The sequence below is a fragment of the Catharus ustulatus genome, chromosome 3, assembly GCF_009819885.2.
Source record: "Catharus ustulatus isolate bCatUst1 chromosome 3, bCatUst1.pri.v2, whole genome shotgun sequence".
Taxonomy (NCBI): domain Eukaryota; kingdom Metazoa; phylum Chordata; class Aves; order Passeriformes; family Turdidae; genus Catharus; species Catharus ustulatus.
Window position 1 is genome coordinate 99408182 of NC_046223.1, and position 19717 is coordinate 99427898.

The window sequence follows — 19717 nt, forward strand, 5'->3', positions numbered from 1 at the left end:
CACTGATCTTACCTCCCCATTTTAGAGGGTTGTTATCCATGTTGGTAGCTTAACTCTTTGTACATTACAGTCCTTTTTCATACACAAGCACCTAAAAAAACCTCGCTAACTGTGACGGTAGAGCAAATGTCAGAGAATGGGCAGAACCAAAGAGAGTATCTTGAAATGCTGGCATTGAAACAAAGCAACTAAAATGTGGAAGCAATTTAGAGTTCAAATACAGGACAGGGATTGCAGGTGAAATAAGGCCTGAAAAATACTCAACCATTAATCTCTTCATGAAGGTGAGAATAGTCACAGAAAGCAATTGCATAAATATATTTTCAAAGCTAAATTGCTATCTTGGAGACATGTAACTACTTTCAATTAAGTCAGAAAGAACAAGTTATCAGATAATGCCGCAGAAGTTTGCAGATCATCTCACTCCTAAGAAGAATGAAGCTTTTGAAAGGTCCTTCTTTAATCTCATAAAGTAAGAAAAAGTAAGAATATAAAACATTTCAGTCAGATTTTTGTGTTATTGGGTTAAACATTGAGCTTTGATGAATCTTTAGGCTCTGCATGGGATCAGATTTAACGGGCCTCTATAGCTCAAGAGTGAAAGAGTGTCCCTAGAAGAGGTCAATATAAGGCACTAAACCACAACGAATTAGAAGCCACTGCCTTTCACTCAGCCCAGATTGCATGTTCTGGCAAGGTAAAAGGGAGCATTGCACTGCAGAACAGAAAATCAGGCTTCCCCACAGCCATTTACTGCAGTAAGTGCACAAAATATCTCAGCCTTTTTGGCAAGAGACAAGTACCATGGTAGATGTGGAATAAAACACCATTACAGTGTCTGCCTTTAACTGGGACTGCTGTAAATGTTTCAACTAGAACACCAAAGAGCCAAAGCTGGTTTTTGTGGAAAGGAAGCATCACAGTCCAGAACAGTCACAGGCTTCATAAAGATGGCAGCAGCAATCAAGGAAGGTTCTGATCACCAGGAATGGTTTTAGGTGCATCAGCATAAACAGCACTTCTTCACAGAATTTGTTTATGAAACTTTCTAGGTTGGATCTATCTTATCTAATTTTAGGCTTTTCCTTGCTAGACCTCTGAGATGGTTCCCGAAGTTACTCAGGCTGTCAGTGCCAGAGCATTGAAATGCTGGAGCTGAACTTAATCCTAAAACAGCTGGAGCATGAACCTAACCCTAAAAATATAATTCATTTGACTCCTAAATGACTAGTCTATGAAAATATGAACTATACCTTAGAAGTTAATTTCTTCCCATCTTTGACTCAGCTGCAAAGTTCATATGAATCACTCAGATGCAGCTTAGGTAAGTGGTACAACATTAGTTAAATGTATTCTAAGTCAGGTGTCACAAGCACTTAAGAAGACATAAACAAAACATATATATAAAGAACAAAAAAATGGTTTTAGAGAACAAACCGAATAAAGATAAATCAAACTAAAGAAATTTAAAGTTTAAAAATATATAAAGACAATAACATAAAGAAGAAATCAGAATATTAAGCTCTCTGTGAAAATGCATTGCCCAAGATGAATTGTCCAATTTATGCTGCAAATTTTGCATAGGTTTATTTATACTGAATAAATAATTATACCCTGCTTCTGGATTATTATTCTGATTATTACATCCATTTTTTTCAGGAACCTGTAACAAGAAAGCCAGCCTACACTGTTGATATCTAGACTAGACATGAATTCCAACTTTGATAATGACAGGAACAAAATCACAAGAAATTGTTAAGAACATAAATATTTTGCAGAAGAGGGTGGATCCCTGGATCAGCAAGGGGGAATAAAATTCATAAGGAAAATCTTGGTGCTTAGGACCCTACATTCACCTTATAATCCTCCCAATGAACTCTTATTAAAAGCATTGTAATTGCTACAAAGATTTTGAAGGAAAATACAAGTTTGGGTGAGCTGCTATAGACTACATCTGCTGGATCATTCATCTTGCACGCACTTTATATAATGTTGACTGTGAAAGATATTTTCATACATCCAGCAGTGATCAGGCATTTGTCTTGATAACATATAGATAGTAGTACACATATACTCTGTAGGTATCAAAAGAAAAGTGTGGGTTTCCATCTTTCTTTATGATTAAAAGGTGATCTTGCATTATTGAGGCTGTTTTCTGCTATATGCTACAGAACAACCGAACTCTGAGCTCCTGAACAAACAGCTGGGGCTGTCCTCCCTGCTGGGCAGCAGCACGTAAACCAGCGAGGGTGCAAAGTGTGCTGCTGAAGGCTGTGAGCAAAGAAGAGTGTGAGCAACTGCTTGCCACTAACCAGAGCTGCTTGATTTTGTTAATAATACCTTAATGATTAAAGGAGATTCTAAAAATTCTGGCTGTGATCTGTGTGTCCCCCTAGCTCAATCAGTTGCCAGAGAAGGAAGTTTAAAAGGGTCCATCCAGCCAACCTTCAGCTATCTCAGGGCAACTCTCCAGAGACTCTGCAAACACCAGACTGTATCACCCAAACACCAAATGTATTAACTTTTAAGGAGTTTCATACCTTTGGCACTTATGTGCCTTTCCTCTTTTGACTACCAAAATGGCTTGTATAGGCCTGGAATAAATACCAAGCTTTTAGAAGGTTGAAGCAGGATGAAACCTTGCCACAATAATATGTTATGCCAAAATAATACATAAAACACTTTCTGGGACATTGGTTTTTCCAAAGCAAAGATATGTGTGTATCACACATATAAGAATTATATCCAAAATGACTTCTTAGGGAGTTACTTATCTTCGAAGATTTGTCATTTCTCCACAGACTGATAAGGAACAAAGGAAGAGTTCTGCTAAAGGCAAATCCTATTGTGAAACAGTTAATGCTCTAAAATTAAAAATCCTGAGAACCCTGAACTTTTTAGTTGTACATAATCCTCAGTGAATGAACCAATTTAGAGAATAACATTTCATTTACATTTTAAAGAAATTACTACATCCCTGGTTTTTGACATTCTTTTGAGTAATAAGAGATACCATACAACCATGAACATAGTCAAAAACATCAAGTGAAACATTCACATCAGCTTATACTCACTCACCTTTGAATATTGAATATACTTTGAATCTTCCAACTTTTTAGACTGGTGTGAAAATTTGCATCTTTTAGCAGTTCCACTGGAATGTAACATTAAAAGGTGCCATGAAATTGGATAACTTGACAGCCTGTAAATCATGAACCATAACCTTCACTGTTTCTTCTCTTTTTGGTCTAATAATACACTTTTGAACTAAGCAGCACTTAACATTTTACTCAGTGGTTTTAATACTTTAACTTTGTGCTAATTCTTAAGAGATTAGAGCAAGCTGGTGGACAGAGAAGGCAGAGTATAGCAAAACATTTTGAAGGGAGGAGCTGTGAGATAGTGCTCGTGTTTTTCTTTCAATTCTGTCAAGTTTTCTGTCATATTTAGTCTTGCTGTTTTAAACTGTCTATGTCATTCTGTTTTCTGTATCAACTATGGCAGAGAGGAGCTAAATTTAATGATTTATGGGTCTGTTGCAGCCCTAGGAATACCTATAGAAAGCATTCAACTTTAAAAATAAACATACAAAAAAAGTGAAAGTACTCTCAAATGGGTGCAGTTTTTCCAATGTATTTAAGAGTTCTTCAGTTCCAAATATTTATACAGAACATCTCAAAACTGTTTACAGTTTCTTAATTGTGTTTCGGTATCAAAAAAATAATTAATTTTTAGTCTCAGAATTCTTAGTCTTTACACTTCTCAGTCTATTCTTTGTGATTTCTGTTACCTTTTTTCCCCGAACGTCACCTGTTTGCTTTAATGGAAATACAAATACAGACTGGTCACAGACCTACATTAACTATAGCTCATCTTTCCTTCCTAATTCATTCTGTTTTCCTGTTCTTGGTGTATTCTCTGGGCAGTTCATGCTTTCTCATGCATCAACATAAGAAAACTAAAAAAAGCAGGTTTTTCACACAACTAATCTCACTGGTCTCTTTTTGGTTTATTTGGATCTTTCCTTTGCTTATCTTAAACCTTCTAGTATTCTGAACATTAGCCTTCCCAATTCTGAGTGTGAGTAACAATTTCTTGATGGGACCTATCGCAGCATGAGTAAAGGCATCCTGTTGCTGAGACACTGAGGTTAAAATGAATTCACATTAATGGTGCTTTGATTACTCTTTCTAGGCTTTTTTAGTGATTCTTGTTTCTGCTTCTCTATTTCTGTTTTTTAAGATGATTTTTTCAATGTGAAAATGTTTCTTTATACAAAACATTGAAATATTTGATATTTTTTATCTTAAAAAAACCTAATACTGTATATAAAACACTTCCTTATATAAAATGTTATATTAATTTCAGATCATATATTCTCCTTATCTCTTCATATATTTTGTTACAATAGGCTTCAGAGTTTTAAAAGTTACAGACAATAACTAATCTGGCAATAAATTATTTCATTAGCTTTTTGAGGTATTTTACATAGGGAGGAGCTGTTGCCTCCAAGATTAATAATTTCACCTTTACATTAAACATGTTAGAGCTAATTCTGTAGACCTTTTCTGCTGATCCAGCTTCCAGTGTATCAGCACAGACACCTGAAAAGATGAGTGCCTGCAATCACTTCAGTTCCATACCTGATTAATATAGATTGTGTATGTTATACGTGTTGCAATAGAAGTAGCAATATAAAGAAAATGCAGAACCCTTGGATTATTGGTTTGTTCTCCAGCAGGTAAAAAAGGACCTGAAAAAAGCCCCAGACATGTGACTTTGCAGTCATCTTTGTTTGTTTCAGGGTTGGATTATAGGTCAGGAATATAAACTCTGCTTTTTCTATTCCCACTCCAGGTGTGTAAAGCTGCCATAAACCCAGTTGAATTTATGTTGGAAAATTTATTATCTGGGAATAATCTGCACAAGATTCTTTGCAACTTTTATAGATTATATGAACAAGAAAAAGGAGATAAGGATAGCACATATTTCAATTTAGTGGATAATATGGGATAATCTGAGTTTTCCAGGCAAAGCATCATTTTAATGTCTATTAAAAGGCTTGGATACACTTCACAGTTTTTTTTATCCCTGTGTTTAACCCCAGGGGAATTGCCACGTTTGTAATTTCCAAAAATGTATAAACCTTTCACTACTGACTTCTCTTCCTAAGTCAATTAAGTACTTACTGAAAGTTCTGCCAAGAGTTTTCCTCTCAAGTCTGTCTGCCTTTTCTTTAAGTTTCAAGAGCAGCATTTCACATACGTTACTTTAAAAACATGTCTACGTTGGGATCTCCCATACACTGCCTTAATACAAATAATTGAAATACAATCTTAATATCTACATATAAATACAATCTTACATATAAATACAATCTACATATTATTAGATATCTACATATTATCTTAGAGCTGAATAAAAGTTTGCAACTTTGTTTACTAAAGAGAAAATTAAACTCCTCCTATACTTTTTAGTATCAGAAGTACTCATTCTCTCACAGTACTCATTGTCCCAATAGGACTTTAAAATTTAAATTGATGAAATGTTTTTGTAAAATTTATTAAATACTAGAATACTCTTCAAAATTGTCATTCAAAAATTTCCAGTGAATATTCAGTGAAAAAGTGGTCAATGGCTTTTACATTTTTCATGTCTTCCATCTCTTGTGTATATTCTCACTCATTAGAGACCTCATTTGTTAAACACTACCTGTCCTTAAAAAATAACTGTCTAAAGAAGTTTGAATAAGTCACGCATTCAAACAGCTACTTGAAATTTTTATGTTTTTTTCTGAAATATTTCAACTATCTTACAACACTAGGTGCATATAAAAAATGAATTTCAGACAAGATATATCAAAAAATTGAGGATTTTGAAATAAAAATCTTGCAGAATAAAACTATTGAGAGGAAATGCTTGTTAATTAAAAACATTCATTAGTGCTGTAGTATGTATGGTTTCCCACTGCCTTTGTGTCAGATATCACTACAATATGTTTTGAATGTTGTCTCAGAAGCACATGTGTTATCGCAGAATAGATATAGCTTTGAAGGAAGACTATCCCTAGGCACAAACTTCAGGTGAATTTCTCTGTGTAAGAGAGGAAAAATATCTGGATTCACTTTCTTTATCTGAAATAGGTCCCAGCCTTGGCTTGTGTGGGCATACTTTCAGAAGGGTGTCCCTCCTGGAGGCATCGCGTAGATTCCCTATGCCTGGAACAGTTCAAGGTCAGGTGTGAGCCTAGGAAACCTGATGTAGAGGGTGGCATCCCTTCCATGGCAGATGGGTTTGGAATTACATGATCTCTAAGAAACCCTCAAACCCAAGCCACTCATATCCAGCGAGGATCCAGATCCTCATGGCCAAAAGAGGGAAATTATTCCCACAGAGCAAAGGACCCCAAGACCAGTTCTCAAGCATAAGACTCTCAGATTATGTAAGAGGGGAAGGAAGCAGAGTGACAGCTCTGTGAGTTTTGAGGTTTCCTGGGAAGAAAAGAAAATGGAGATTTTGATTCTTGCAGAGAACCGATCCTATGAGGAGTAGCTGAGGGAAACAAGGTGGTTTATCCTGGAGAAAATGAGAAACAGAGAGTTTGCTCTCTCCAACTACCCAAAAGAAGGTTGTAGCAATGTGAGCTCAGTCTCTTTTCCCCAGTAATAAGTGACAGGAAGAGAAGTCCTCAAGTTGTACCTTTCACAGAAAGTATTCTCAAGCACTGGATGCTCAGGCAAGCGATTGAGTCTTCATCCCTGGAGGTATTTCAAAGAAATGTATCCACATAGCATTCAGGGAAGTGGTGAACCTGAAAGTGTTAGTTTACTGTTGGATTCGATAATATGTAAGGTCTTTTCCAATCTAAATGATTCTATGTTTCTGGTCTATGACCTCACATTCTGCATTGCAGTATATGAGTTTTCTTTGATGAATGTTACTAACAGTAGGCAGGACTCCTGCTGGAGTTTTTCCTCAGATCTATTCACCTGCAGAACATATTTCATTATCCAGAATAGGGGATAACCTTAATATATTAGAAACTTAGCAAAAATGGGCAAAGTAACTCTATTGTACATACCCGGTGTGTGATTTTTGAACTCACAACTTGGTCAATTCGAAACAAATGAAACAAATATTTACTAGAACATGTAGATGCACTTTTCCACAGAAAGAGGTCTTTCCATGCCAGGTTTCATCACTTGATACCAGCAGCAGTGGGAGTGGTTCTGGTAAAAAAAAACAAACAAACAAACAAACAAAAACAAACAAACCACAACAACAAAAAAAACCCAACAAAAACAAAGGTAGCAACCAGTTTTTTTGTTTTGCTTTCTTCTTTTAGTGTGAGAGAAATATATTTTATTCTCCAATATCACAGTGCTCTAACAATGATTAGTTTAGGTTTAAAGATGCCTGTGGGATGAGATCAGATCTAGAAAACTGTTCCTCAAAGTTTGAAGTTTAGGAAAGTGAAGGACAAGTGAAATACATGCTTTGAGACTTCATTGCAGTTACTGCTTTCTGCAATGAAAAAGAGATTTTCAGCAGACCTTTCTGAAATGTACTAAAATTTTTGAAAATGTACGGAAATCCATGGATTTCACTTATTTAATTTTCAAATCCTCAGAATTTATTTAAATATTTTGATTCTGATTGAATTATGGCATATCCCTGCACTTTAAGGGATCAAAATACAAAGGGGATGTTTTTGTGCACACTAGGGAATGTGTGCACGGAAGGTTAGATATTACAGATGTTCCTTACTTGAGTCTCTGTGTACCAAAAGGAAAAAGCAAACTCTCTGTAAATCTTCTCACTCACACAAATATTTATACTGGAGAGTAGGTTGAAAGAAGAGAAAAACAGAAATGATTTTTAGCTAGGTGACCACAAGGTTTTAACAAATCTAAATCCATCAAATGAGATAGATTTTAAAAGACAGAAATATGCAGAGGCCTGAAATTCTTGTCACTAATTGATAATGTGCTTATCATTAAGTATTTCCACTTGTAATAACACTGAGAAAAATGCTATTATCCGTCCAAAAAGATGAAATACTATCACCAGAAGCAGAGGCACTATCCCATGTAAAAAGGAAACAGAAAAAAGAAAACACAAACCCCTTGGTGTTTTCTACTTCCTATCTCTCCTAAAAAAATGCTATGGTTTTTAACCATTATTCTGCTTTTAATACTTAATTGAATATTTAATTTTAATACTTAATTTAACAATTATTCACTGCAACAGACTGTGAGGCTTAGAGATTGAACATAAAATTTTCTTTTTAGTGCCAATTTTACTTATAGATTACTGTTATGATCCCACCTGCATATATCAAGGTGCCATCACCAAGGATGAAGAGGACAAAATCCTTGGAGGGGCAGCAATTCTCTTTGTCAACTACCGTGGGCAGGCAATGGGAGCTAGACGTATGTCCACAGAAAATACCTGCTTTAATCACAGAAGCAATCTTGCTTGGGGTGATTATTCAAATATGCTAGCCAATATGATGATGTTGTTTTTAATATCCAGATTGTTTTAAATCTACATAGTTTAGTGGCCTATTTTTAAATTTCTGTAAGACACATTATTTTAGTTTATTCAAATTAATACACCATGTCAGCAGCAGCAGAATGTGGAAAACAGAATAGAGACAACTGATCATTACATTTTAAATCTAAATTGTAACTCCCACTGAATTGTGAGAATGTCAGTAAATGAACACAGAAGCCCAAAAGTATTCTTCAAAAATAACACTGGAATTTCAAAAGAGAGGCACCTGTTCATATCTTTTTAACCATGAAAGACCTATTTCAAGATAAATAGAAGAGAAATTGTAAGAAATGTTAATATTACATTAATTACCTGTAACATTCTACCACACCTTATTCCCAAACAGAGCTCCTGGAAGATTTTTTTTTTTGGATCAATATTATGAGCACTTACTCAAGAGAAGGGGACTTGGGGGTCCTGGGGACGACAAACTCAGTGTAAATGAATGGTGCTGTTGGGGTGCTGGGCTGCATCAACAAGGGCATCACCACAGAGACACAGAAGTCATTGTCCTCTCAGTGCTTGTCAGGACACACCTGGAACATGGTGCTCAGTTTAGGCTCACACTATGCAAAAGGCTGTGGACCTGTTGCAAAGGGTCCAGAGAAGGGCCATAAAGGTGATCCAAGGACTGTAATTTTGTCGAGGAAGGTGTAAATAGATGATCCTCAAGGTCTCTTCCAACATGGTATTTTATGAAAAGACTACACAGCACAAATTAGACACAAGCCTTCACAATTCAAAACATAATTTGCAGATTCAAACAGACATACTATCAATGGTACACACAAAACTGGACTTGCAAGTTAGAGACTTCTTTTGAAAATCTGGCCCACTTTAAAATCTATTCATAATGTTCTAGCTTGATGAATTTTAGTAGAATGGTCTAACACTATTTGTTTCTAATATTGAAGGAAAATACCAGTTCCCTCCAAAAGGTTTTTGATAAAAAGAGAATAGCAGCTGATCATTGGCTTCAGATTTTAGTTTTTACTTCTTAGTGATCTCAGTGAGGTAGAAGATGGATCCTTTAACAAATGAGAACAGCTTCAAATACAAAGAAGTGCATTAGGGAAACAAATCTTGACAAAAATGTAGTTTACTTTATAGTTCTTAGATTTAAGTAATCCTGAAACATAAGCAGGGAAAAAAATAATGAACCAGGTTAGCACATGTTGGAAATTTGGTTGAGCGTCTATTCTATGATACAATGCAGAAATATGCTTGACTATGATAGATATCTTTACATTAGAGAAAAGGCTGAGGCCGTGGGTTTTGGTTTTGTACTATTTTGTTTTAAAAAAAGCCTCTGACCTTTCTATAAGAAGACAGTCTTTGTGTCTTGAACCTTCTGGATACACACTGAAGCCCCTGTTAAACTATAAATAATATATTTTTCAGAAGAAGTTTTTCTTAGTTGAAAACTAAAATTTTTTCTGAGTACTTCAAAGCACTTGACATGTGTTGATATCAACTCTTCCAGGTAAAATTTTTACCTAATAGATTAATTATGAAAGCACTAATTATTCTATATTTCTGTAAGGCAAACTGTTTCTGTCTGGAAAAGCTTTATAATTCTGACCTAGTGAGGCATTTCTGTCAGGAACTAAAAATTAACATACAAATTCACTGAACCATTAGCGAACTTTGATGTTTAAATTCTTTCTGCTATGAAATGGGATGATCTTTTATTTCATGAGTAATCTTTGATGTTGGCAGTTACACAAATAAATTAGGAAAATCCCAGTGACAGGAATAGTGTTGATGAATTATCGTATTGCATGAATAGTTTCTTAAAAGTGCAGAAAAGACTGACTCACTACAAATAAATTTATGTTTCATGTAAATCCTTGCTAAATTAACCTGGGCATGTAGGTTGCCTAATCAGTGCCCTATAGCTACTGCATACATATATGGGGAAGTATTTTTACAGACATGGCTTTTCAGAAGGTGACTTACCATTTCTTTGAAGTGATGATCTCTGTTTCATTCAGTGTGATATTGTACTTTTTAACCTGAATACAGGCTGCAGACAATACAGAGCAGAGCAGCAACATTGTTCAAAATCTTTTTCTGTTGTGCAGATAAGTCATAGCCAAAAACCTTGACTTTGCCTCAAATATTTTTATTAAATTGTCAAATATTTATATACCTTAAGTAACAGAATCGATTCATCGCATGCTTCCTATGAAACACTGCAAAAATGGAGATGGCCTATGGTCAAATGCTATACTGGCGAGAAGACAGAAAACAAGCCTCTCTTTTCTGGAATTTTCTTCCTAATCAAGGGGAGGGTACAGTTTTGGCTTTTAGGTCATCATAAATTTCACAAAAGCTTATAGCTTTATTAATCAAAGGTCTGCACTGAGAGGATATCAAGCATGACCTGTTCTCACTCGTGTTCCCCTGGGTTGTTCTTGTGGATCTGCATTCCTACCACAGAGGGAAGCAATAACCAAATTTTAGGATCTTTTCACTTTCTCAGGAGAGAGCTGGAAGGAAAGAAACGACATCTACATCAGAGTTTTAGTTTGGATTCACTTTAGAAGTGCATCTCCTGACTTACCAAGCTTGGGTTGGCACCAAACGAAACTCTCAGTGTTTAAACTGCCTCTGGATATTCTTCCAGGATAATGATGATGTGTTGTCTGGAAATAAATTGAAAGTCTGGAGTATTCATCTCAGGAGGCCGGACAAAAATTACTCTCCTTGAAACATGCATTGTGTAGGCATAAGGTCCTCACACCTGTTCTCTCTTTCTGCATCATATTTTTGAACCATACTAATTACATTATTGCTTGGGTAGTAATAGCTGATAAATTCAAGGAGTGATGGAATATTAGGGGATATATTGGGTTGATTGGTTGGTTTTTATTTTCAGCATTTCAATTCTTTTATTTGCTGGAACATATGCAAATAATTTGTCTCAAGTTTTGATTTGTGAGGGATTTACAAGCAATACTGGCTTTGGATAATCTGTTATATCTGCTACCCTAGCAGCTCATTCCCCTTATTTGGTAATTTTTAACATGCATGTGGTCTACAGCACAAGTCAAGGGGTAGCACACATAGGAGGGATGTGAAAGTTTCTTAATCAACTGCCAAAATAAATATGTTCCTCCTTCATTTTTCAATGAATCATGTGACTTTATCTGGTGATTCATCCTATTTAACATTATTTTTTTACTCTTAAATTTTAAACGGCCTAAGATAATGCCTCTTCTCTTTGTATAATCTGTTATTAATTTTTTCCCATTCTCCCCAAATATAAAATCTCAGGCACTGCCTTGGACCAGATTAATTTCTGTATTAGAAAATGGAGTAAGTGTCTTGACCTAATTCTGTTGATTATATCCTGAAGTTAGCTTTATTTCTCAATAGTTCTAGTTTGTTTGTCCCAAAACACTCCTCTAATAAAAAGTAAGCCTAATTATATGAGGGAAAAGAGTGGAAATAGAAACAATAAGCTGTTTGCCCACTGACACTTAAGAAATCCATGACAGTTTTCTAAGTGAACTTCCTTTGTTTTTCTTCTTCAGCTCTCCTTGCATTGCAGTGTTATTTCCTCGACCCTCACTTGCACATCAGATAAAAATTCCAATTCAAATTTGGTCCTGTTTTATTACTCTATATTAGTACCTGAATTGTAGCCTCCTTTCTTGTTCTTTGTGAGAGCCTAGATCTGAACTTCACTTTGGCACTTGGAAATGTGCCTGGACTCTCTGATCTTCTTGAACTATTCGGTAACCTAGATTGCTTCTTGAGTTCTATACACTATATTAAAATATAATATTAAAACACTCTGTACTGAAAACAATATGAAAATAGTTCATTTTTAAGTTCAGATTCCTTTTTCTTAATGCTTCTTTTCTCGGGTCATAATTAACAGCAGTATCTTCAGGGCCAAAAAAGCATTTGAGCTTTTGAAAAATACTTTCTATTTCCATTACAAAAATAATGCAGGTATGTGTATCACTGCATTCATTTTAAATATTGCAATAGAAAACTAAATCAGCTCCTTAATTTATAGAACCTAAAATAGAATAGTTCACTTTAAAAAGAGAAGAAACAAAAATAAATAGAATGAAGAATGCTAGAAGCAAGTAAACCAACAAACAAAAAAGACCTGTCAACACTTTTGCAGAATACTTTTTCTGCTTACTATACAAACAGCAACTCATACAATTCTCTTTCATTCTTCAGTTGATAAATTCTAAGTAAAAAAAAAAGAACCTTATTTATATTAATTATCTTTTGCCCATATGATCCTATTGAACAAAAAATTAAAAATGTATTTTGCAATACAACCTTGGTGACCGGAGAACTCTTCAGTTGATTTCTCTACAGTATATAGCCTATCTATCTATCTATCTATCTATCTATCTGTCTATCTATCTATCTATCTATCTAATTGGATTTAATTTCAGATCCACCTAAAACAAAAAATGCCAATTGTTATAAAAATAGAAGGATAACAATTGGTAAGAAGCCACAAAAGTTAGTGATGATTAGAAGAAAAATTAGAAGAATTCAAAGTCATGACTGATTAATTAAAATACGTATAAACCATGACATAATAGTTATATCCAGATATTTTAACTAAGTGATTGTCCATGTTTAATAAAAACTAGATCTGAACATATGAAGAAGATGCTGTTGACCTGATCAGAATATATCTGATATAGACTAGATCAGATCAGAAAACAGCATTTTTACACAAAGTATGACATTTACAGTGGGACCTGCATCTCAGTGAAGCTCATTGTAAACTCCTTTGGGCATAAATGTAATTAATATTTAGAGCAAACAGCTCTCATTTGACAGAAAGAGTAGCACCTGAATCAGTGGCTAGTTTTTTGTACTTTCTTTCAGTACATTAAAACAAAACTGTTAAGAAAATCTGAAGGAAATGAATGGAACAAGTCTCTTATTGAATAGGCCAGCTCATAAAAAACAGAAAAGTGTGCGTGGGGAAACAGGTATCAGGATTATAGACACGCTTCTGTATATTGATTAAATTTAGAACTTCTGCTGTGATATGCACTCGAAATTGTATCTAATCCCTACCCCTACTACATAAATCCTACCTAGGATTTAGAAAACTCACATAATTTTGCATTCCTCATACAGGGTATCTGTAGCGTATTAGATACAGGTCTCACACTTGACCTGGTAAAAGTCTGAGAACATAAGCTCATTTAAAATACTCTAAATTTGAGCAGGTTCTTTCTTCCTGACAGTATATCAAAGTTATTTATACTTTACATAGTTTTGGTTGATTAACTACCTTCACTGAGGTACTAAGGACATTTGGAACATACTGGACCTACATTATTTTTAATGCATATAAACCAAATGCATCTTTTTTGCATGCAATTTATTTTGGCAGCTCCAAACATGCATCCCCGATTACTTCTAGTACAATACATTTTGGTGTCTTCTTTAGTGTCTTGGCATTAAGCTTTTTGGTCTTTACCTCACTTTAGAGAAAAAGCCTGCTCTACATAATCAGAGCTCCCCCCTTCCCCCACCAAACCAGGACTGAACTGGGTCATCCAGGTGTGCCTGGGTAAATGTGGATGTGAGCCAATCCCCTAGAAGCTTCTTCAGAAATCCTGAGCCAGCAGGGCTTTATTTCCTCTTCTCTCCCCACTTTTTATATTTTATCCCCTCTATAGAGCTATAGGATTTCATTCCTTAGCTCTTTGAGTTTCATGTCTACCCTACAAACCCAGAACTACTCTACTCTAGGGAAGAAGCAGAAGACTGCTCCTTGGCCAAGGACATTTAGAAGGTGTTCTTCAGATTACTCCTTCTCACGAACAGCAAAAACTTCCCACAGCTCACTCTTGGCTTCCTCTCCCTCTCAAATTTTCAGCAAGTCCCCTCAGCAACATTTGCCCACATTGTCTTCATTCACCACTACTTTGTTGCATTAACCACGAGCAATTTGTTTTGACTTGACATAACACTCATCATATGCAGAGCCATGAATTTATAAGTAGTCTAATTAGAGTTTTGGCAGCATAATACAACAAAGACATATATTAATCCAGTTACAACAATACTAACACGTGCATTCCAAATTATCCAATTATTGTTAATCCCCATTAATTTAATTATTTCAGTTGTATGCTAACTTTCTGAAATCTAATCCTGTCTTCACCCTCCCCATGACCTTCAGGACACTAAAATTGCTGCTAAGCCTCATTCCAGAAGAGGAAGGGTTTGCATTGAGTCACCAGTGACTTGAGTTCTTTGCTGGGAAATTTGGACTTGCTGTTCTCTCTGCTCTTGGGTGTTCTTATGGTTATTTTATACAGGTCTGTTTGATTGCCCTGCCTCTTCCTATTCCCCTCAGGTTAGTTACACAACAGCCACTTTTTCATTGCTACACTTTCTGAGGCCACACATACAACTGCAGTCAGTGCTAAGCTAATGCAAAACCCATTGCAGTGGCGCAATAGCCTCCCATGGCATTTTGCAGCTACACACCCACAGTTGCCCAAGACATCCATGAAAATTCCTGAAGTCAGTTGTTAAGTTTATTAGAAGTTGTATGGTCAAGGGTGTATAAAAAACACTGGTTGGTTTTCTTTAGTTTCACTTAATACTTGCACTTAATTCCTCTGTAAAGAGATTAAATTAGTTTAATCAGCACTTTGTCCAACCTATGTCTATGACTGAATATGTAGAAATAAAATAAGATTAAAAATAAATTGGTAGCAAAATGTCTTTGAAAAATTATTTTGGTGTGAAGATTTGTTCTATTTTTCCTGTGTCTTATAATACACAGTATGACTCTAAACCTTAGGACATTAAAAGCTGGAGAAAAACCTGTTTAAGACAATTAATATTTTGTGATGCCAGTAACAGAGCAAACTTTTGTACTGACTGTTACAGAAAGATGAGAGAAAAGGGATATTACCACTGCAGTGAACATTTGCTTCTATTTCCTGTTTTGTTTTCCATGGGAACTATTAAGTATAGATTCTCCTAGCATTTTTCAGGCAATAAAACCAGAAATAAAATTCTTACTTTCTTCTAATTGCCCACTTTACTTTTTTACTTAACAAAGAATGTCTGTCTCAAATGAAATGCTTTGAAAATTAGCTATAAATTGATTCAAAATAGTATGAGGATGGGACGGGATGGGATGGGATGGGATGGGATGGGATGGGATGGGATGGGATGGGATGGAAATGCAGCTACTTGAACAACTCAAGAACTATATTGTACCCTTGCTTCTGCTAATGAATTACTCACAAATGAAGCAACAAATCTATAAAAATCATGTCCATCTGTAATGAAAAAATTGATAGACAAGGCTATTGAGTTTTTGATAGAAGTTGGCCATGAATTATGTACTCATACGTTCCTATCTGATTTATTTATTTGTGACACAAACCACACAAACCAGAGCTTTGAATTACAATCAAGGTTACTTTCTTTGTGAAACACATTTTTTTTCTTAATTGAATGAAGCCTTGGTTACTTGCATATATTTATTGGATAAGAGAGATTTTAGTCAAGTAATGTGGAAGCACAAATAATGAATCTATGCAAACAAACCATGTGATATCATAAATAGCTCACAATGAGGCTTATATTATATTGGTTACGAAATGTAATGAGCAGAAACCAGTGTGAAACAGAAAGCTGAAAAGAGCATCACATCCTATCTCAGTGAGACAGGCACTTCCCAAGAAGGAGGGATTTCTATATTTTACTGTCTCTTCCCAGAACTGGCAACTATTTTGGTGCCAAGCAATTTCTGGATAAAACTGAGTAATGACAGCAGGTTTCCAGAACTTAATTCCTCCCCCTCTCACAAGCTGAATACTTGTTTGTGTTTCCTTTGGCCATGAAATACCATATTCCCTTTTGCATATTAGCAGAACTTCCACAGAATGTCTTGGCACGCTGCTGTCTGCAAAGAACTAGCACACACAAAATACTCAAGTTTGCAGAACATCAGCTCCTCCGCTTGGTAATACAAGGCAGATTTCAAGGACAGGCAAGAATGAATATTTTATCAGCAGCTTCAAGAGGCAGCACTAAAACAATACTTGGTTCCACAGTGCCATTTAGCCAATTGCTTGCCACTTGATACTTGCTCCTTTTCCTCAGCTGGTGATAAGCACTGGAAGTCTACATTGATGTTTTCGGTGTTATCAAAACTGTCTGATTTTTAACAATACATACTGATCAGTTCAATGTTCCTCTATAAACATCCACTGGGAATAAATCTTTTAGATGTCCAGTTGCTCAGTTACCCATTTTTTATCATATTTTGTAATAACTTGTTCAGCACAGCAGTGATGAGTTGCTGCCTTGAACAGCCTGGGATGCCAAATTCCAGATTGATGCAGTCAATACTCACTCCTGTGATAGTGACAGCCAAAATAGTACTGGCTTGCCCTAGCCAACCCTCAACTTTGGCAGCACAGTGCCCTGGTAATGTGAACCTATGCCTCAATAAGGGGAGAGGAAAGACAGTTCAGCACTTTTACAGTCTCTTCCACATGCTGGTCAAGCTGCCTGCCCCAAAGGAAGAGATGCTTTTCAATCACCCTTTCTCAATGAACAGTTGTCCAAGGAAAGTTTTTGTTTGCTTCTTTGAAATACAGCAGTCTCCTCCTTTCCTTTAATGTTACTGACAATTTTACTCTTTCAAGTTTGCCACTGCCATATGTACAGTTACAGTTTTTTTACCCTACTCAATGAACTGAGGAAACTTCTAGGAAAACTTACAAGGTATTTGACGCCCATTATAGTTTTGGGACAACAAGGGAATGTTGATCTTTTGAAGCAAAAGAACATATCTGTGAAATTTTTGCGATTTAGCAGTGTATATTTTAAGAAGACTTACACATTACTGTGCTCTGATAGGTTGTCCAGTTGTTACTTCCTGTAATTTGTCCCTATTCCTTATTTTGACACAATAAAAGTGGCAAAAGGAGAGCAGATTGAGATTGGGATCTAAGGCTGATTGTCAGCATACTAGTGCCTTCTTTACTCCTCCTAAGTTGGAAAATATTGGCTAAATGGCAGCATCCTCATCAGGATAGACAGCAGATTCCTTGGGACATCTGGTATTTTTACAATGCCTAAGGTACAATTTCCAAGTCAAAAAACTTATTTTTGTAGTTGGTTGACTGGCTGAATTTCAGGCACCCACCAAAGCTGCTCTCGCATTTCCCTTTGCAGCTGGACAGGAGAGAGGTAATATAACAAAGAATGCATAGGTTGAGATAAGGACCAGGAGAGATCACACTCACCAAATACTGTCACAAGCAAAGCAGATAGTAATTAGAGATATTAAATTTATTACTTAAAAAAAAACAGGATAATGCCAAGTAAAATAAGACCTTAAAACACTCCCTCCCTTCTTCCCAGCACTACCTCCTCCTCCCCAGCAGTGCAGGGATATGGGAATGGGGGTTACGGTCTGGAGAGGTTGTTTCTCCTCTCTCCATGGGTCTGCAGGTCCCTGCCAGGACCTTGCTCCAGCACGGGTCTCCCATGGGTCACAGCCTCCTTCAGGCATCCACCTGTTCCAGTGTGGATCCTCCATGGGCTGCAGGTGGATCTCTGCATCCCTGTGGTTCTCCACGGGCTGCAGGTGGATCTCTGCATCCCTGTGGTTCTCCCTGGGCTGCAGGGGCACAGCTGCCTCACCGTGGGCTGCACCAGGGGCTGCAGGGGAATCTCAGCTCTGGTGCCTGGAGCACCTCCTGCCCCTCCTTCTGCGTGACCTTGCTGTCTGCAGAGCTGTTCCTCTCTTGTTCTAATCCCACCCTGCTCTGGCCACAATTACACCTACACAATCAGTTTTCTTTTTCTTCTTAACTCTGTTATCTCATAGTTGTTACCACCTTTTCTAATTGGCCCAGCCTTGGCCAGGGACATGTCCATCCTGGAGCTGTCTGGCATTGGCTCTGCTGGACATGGAGGAAGGTTCCGGCAACTGCTCACAGAAGCCACCCCTCCACTACCAAAGCTTGGCCATGCAAACCCAATAAACTTTAAAAAGTATTCTTTGGTTCCCCATACCGCTGATCTCTTCCCGCAACACAAAATTAAATGGTGGAGCATTTATTTTGGTAGTAAAATACTAGGTGTAATGAAGTTCACAAAGCAATTATGTTTTACAAACAACCTCCTTCCTGATTAATACAGAAAATATTAATATCTAAAAACTAAAATGGTATCTGCAAATTTTGGAGTTTGTATTAAGACAACAAATTTACTTCAATAGCTTTGTGAAGTTTTTTGTATAGACAGATCTATGTTTTAATGTCTGCATACCTACACTTCCCGGAAAATCAAATTATACTGTTTCATTCACTTCTCTGGAAAAAGCCTTCATCCTTGACATCTTAGTGAAATAAATTATTTATTTATTGTTTTAGTGCTAATAGTCTTCTGTTTCCATTCTCTAAGCCAGGTATCATCTTTGTGTGTTTGTTCTTGTATGTACAAATGTAAAGCATGTATTATGAAAACAGAAGGAAATAAAGACAGGTCTGTAAAATGATACCTTCCAGATTTAGCAGTTTGCATCTCTTTTCATGCATGCTGATTTTATTCAAATCTTTTGCACAGTTTTCCTGTTGTGAGCCAAGTCAGATCTGAATGAAACTTCTCGGCAATTATCCGATGTAACCCCTCAGAATAATAAATTTGGCTTAAAGTCATCTTACTGAAAACATTCTGCATTGTTGTGAACTGTTGTCTCTTTGCATGATTACTTTCATGATATTTTGTAGCTTTTTATGAAATTTTCAAATAATTGCATTATTTCAAACTATAGGATCTAATATACAGTAAATTCACGAATACAAGCCGCACGGAGTATAAGCCGCACTGCTGGTGTGTTGGCAACATTGTTGCCTTTGTTAATAGATAAGCCGCACCCGGAATATTAGCCGCACTTTAGTTCGCAGCGAACTTTCACAAAGTCGTCATTTAGTAACACAATCGCGGATTGCCGGGGTTTACTGGCTTACTGCCGACCTCGGAAACATTGTTTCCAAGTGAAAAAAGACACAGACGATAGCTGCGGCACCGTTCCCTGCAAGTTTTATTTACAAGCCGAAAAAGACACGAACAATAGTGTGGTCATTTTGCAAGCATTCCCAACGGATCCGCGTTGCCT